We start from the raw sequence: 4,232 nt of genomic DNA, 5'->3' as shown, positions 1-4,232 counted from the left end.
GGTAGGCAAGCTCATGCTCTTGACTCAAATGTGCTTGTAAACATTAACAATTAGAATGGGTGTGGTATGATGAGATTGTGCAGTCCCAAAATTCGTTACCCTCAAGGTGAAAAAATATTTAGTTGTGAAGGACCTTTTGACCATCAAAAACCCATAATTTGGAAATCCATTGTTTTGCACCTTTTGGCTAATATGCACATGAAAAATAAATAATTAATGCACCTGTTACATCTTTTATATAAGTTGAACCTTTGTAAAACTAATGCGGTCATGCTCGGTGTCTTCTACCTACTTTCTTCTTGATCGTCAAGTACTACATCTCTCTCTGCAATATATTGAACACCTTCTCTCTTGTCTCTCGTGGTAGGTTCTTAGCCTAGGGAAGCTCTCTCCCTCTCCCTCTTTCTTCCTCTCTCTTACTAAGGGCGTGTTCTCCCTTAGCCTAGGGAAGATCTCTCCCTCTTTCTTCCTCTCTCACCAAGGGCATGCTCTCTCTCTCTCTCTCTCTCTTATTGATACCTGATGTGCGGGGTTTCACGATTTTCAGTTGGCCCATTTGCATAGCAGCCGATCATGCATACCTGAGTTTCATAGGTAGATCCCCGAGAGATGGGCCAGCCACTCATCTACCTAGGTACCCGAGATATCAGTTTACACGTGAGACAGTTGGGGTTTACCGAGATGCAGTATCTGATGGCTTGTTCGCTTCAGTGCTCTGGACGAGATCACGAGAGGATTAACTGGTGTACTACATGCATCCGCCTCATATGCGTTTCCCTGCACTATGATCCCTTCCACCCCCCCCCGCAGCATTGCCCCACAGAACAGTTGGTATGATGATGAGTGTCGTGAGACATGAGCACAGCTATAGCGTGAGATTGCCATTGGGACTCACACGCACAGACAGGCCAGGATGATCTTTCGGCGCCTTGTGCGGAGGAAGAAACGAGCCTATCTAGCTAAGCTAGAGGAGGAGATCTACCAACTCTTCCTGGGGAAGGATAGCAAGAGGGCATGGAAGTGTTTCAGGAGAGACAGCCTGGTACTCCGATTACTACACCTGAGGCATGGCATACTTATGCTAGAGAGCTATATGATGCACCAGGACAGCCTCCACTGGGAGCTAGACCGGGGAGCTAGACCGGCTAGCAGCACCGTTTTTACTATGTGGATGGTGCTAGATGCGATAGACAGGGCACTTCTCATATGCGCACGACACTTTGGCTCCACTCATCGTACATGTGTTTAATCGTGCCATTTGTGAGGGTTTCCCGGTAAGATGGACAGAGCATATCATTGTACCACTCTTTAAGAGTGGGGACCCCATGGTACCAGGCAACCACAGGACGATCATGATTGGTCATTACTTGGCCAAACTATATGGCTCTATATTGGAGTCAGAGTCTAGCCGTTGGGCAGAGAGGCATGGTCATCAAGCACATGGACAGGGCCGGTTTCAGGAAAGGATTTACTACCTTGGATCACATACTGACACTTTGAGCACTTATTGAAGAGGGTAGGGCACAGAAGAGAAGGATATACTGCTGCTTTGTGGACTTTCGCAAAGCCTTCGATACCGTACCATGTGCCAGGCTTATGCACAGATTGCATGACATTGAGGTACCCGAGGATATGCAGTGGGGGATATATGATATGGTGACCAGCACGATAGGGGTGAAGTAAGGATGCCCGCTGTCGCCCACCCTCTTTGGACTGTACATTAATGTGGTCTCTGATTATGTAGACAGATTGGGAGGCCCAGGGGCATGCTTGTGGTGGCGGCAGGGGTGTTGATAGCCATCTTGTTATATGCTGATGATATTGTTCTAATCTCAGACTCTCCGAAGGGATTACAGAGACACCTGGATGCATTATAGGCTTTCTATGCGGATAGAGATCTGATAGAAGTGAACCTTGGGAAAACCAAGGTTATGGTGTTTAACACCACACAGGCATGCGTGACGAGATTAGAGCCTTAGTTCACTTTTCGAGGGGAGCCGGTTGAGTACGTCAGGTCATATGTCTACTTGGGAGTTACTTTCACAGGACTACGTTTCTCCCTGAAGGAGGCAGCAACAGCTAGATTAGCTCGAGGGCATGCAACCTTGGGGGAACTTGAGAGGCAGTGTGCACACATACAATTTCAGGAGCCGTGCACTAAATTGTGGCTATTTCTTATGCTTGTCACACGACCCTCCTGTACGGAGCTCCAATTTGGGGGCCCAACATATATCACAGATCTCAGAGAGGGACAGATGAGGGATGGAGGCAAATGGAGAGACCACTGATTATGATGATTGCCCGCATATGATTTGGAGCAAATCATCAGTACCACATGAGATTGTTCGGGCTGAGCTGGGTGCCGCACTAGTAGTAACCAAGGCCCTATTTCAGGCAGTTACCTTTTTACAGCGGCTATGGGAGCTCCCTCAGCACAGCAGAGGTACTCCCGATTGGCATCGACCTCGTCCATACAGTTGGTAGAGGATGGAGATACTCATTGCTGTTACGCTCAAATGAGATCATGGTTTGACCTACATGGTTTGCGGATAGAGGCACTACCACCCTTTCAGTACAGTCAGATTGTCCATTTTTGGGTCTCACCCGCTAAATCGCATGATCAGGATGGATATCATCAGAGTGGACACAGAGAGGACATGGACTAACCCCCTTGAGCCCTTAGGCATGAAAATTGCTCATTACAAGAGCCATTTTCTACACCTCTCACCAGATGATTTTATCACCTGCCCGACGTACATGGATGTACACCTATCGCATGGGATACGCTGTGACATTGGACAGATCCGGACCTCATCACACCAGCTACGGATTGAGAGAGGAAGATATGTGCTTTAAATCTTGGATGATTGCATTTGTTAGCTATGCTACCAGGAGGCAGAGACAGAGGAACACTACATTTGCCGATGTACAATCTATTATGAGATCCGAGGGAGATATCACTACCTCTTTCGAGAGGGTTTTGGGCCGTTACGCAGGGTCATAGAGTTTGAGGATCAGAGATGCCTGGGATTATTCCTACTTGAGCTCAGGAGACATAGAGAGACCCTCTTGGCAGACAGGAGACCGAGCCATGATGTACCTAGACAGAGGCCTGATAGATTTCTTTGGGACCAGCACCAGCAACCCAGCCCCCCCATGGCGGAGATACTTGATCTAAGGAGAGGGCAACACTTCAACTGATCATCAGCATACATGGATCTACCTGATCTACATTTTCCAGTATTTTCTACTCAGTATCATCTCGGAGTCTTATAATTCTGTTCTTATAACTGCAAGACAATTAGTTTATTGTACTTTTTAGTCTCATTTAGTTGTTCTCTTTGATGAGACACCAACTTCAGATGTACCCTCAGTTTTGGTCTCATAGGCCATTATGGCCTCTTAGAGATGTTAATATATCATTTCATCTCTCTCTCTCTCTCTCTCTCTCTCTCTCTCTCTCTCTCCCCCATGGGCCTGCAAACCATACAACATGATATTGCTCAATTAACATTTTCTTTGACAACTTGCTTTCTGACTTTTTCTTAGGGAGCCATATAGTAGTAGGCTCAAGGTTATACGATCACATGTTGGGGTGGGCGACGAGGACTAGCGAGCAGTGTTGCATTGGTGCGGTGAGCATCCAAATGTAAACACCTTAATTTTGGTCCTCAAAGTTTTTCCATCATGTGTGAAGTGGAGAGAGAGAGAGAGAGAGAGAGAGAGAGAGAGAGAGAGAGAGAGAGAGAGAGAGAGAGAGAGAATTTAAAGGGGATCTACATACTTTCCCCACACTCATGTTTTTCGGTAGAAAGGACATCCAATCCCAAAAAAGGGGGAGATCTCCCTTGCCCTTACTCATGGACTGGGAGTTTCCTTTAGCCCACTCGGGCAGTGTTCAGGAAACATTTTGCGTGAACCTGACATGAATCCTTCTCACCATGAGCCAGGAAAAATTTGAACCAACATTTTCTTCATAATTTCATCCAATTATTACCATTTTCGAAAAATTGGAGGAGGCATTTTTCCTTCTCCTCTCAAGGTGAGATAGATTTTTCATCCTCTCAAGGTGAGATAGATTTTTCAAAAGTTGAGCGGGCTCAGGATAATCCGGAAACGTCACCTTGGTGTAAACCCCCTAATGTAGAAATCTTGGCTTTGATATTGAATCATCAAGGTGTGGTATATATGTACACGTGGCTTGCGCAAGAGAAGTCCTTAGTATTGAGTCT

The sequence above is a fragment of the Cibotium barometz genome, chromosome 4 (genome assembly GCF_041138505.1).
Source record: "Cibotium barometz isolate CiBa-2024 chromosome 4, ASM4113850v1, whole genome shotgun sequence".
NCBI lineage: Eukaryota > Viridiplantae > Streptophyta > Polypodiopsida > Cyatheales > Cibotiaceae > Cibotium > Cibotium barometz.
Note: the sequence above shows the minus strand (reverse complement) of the source record.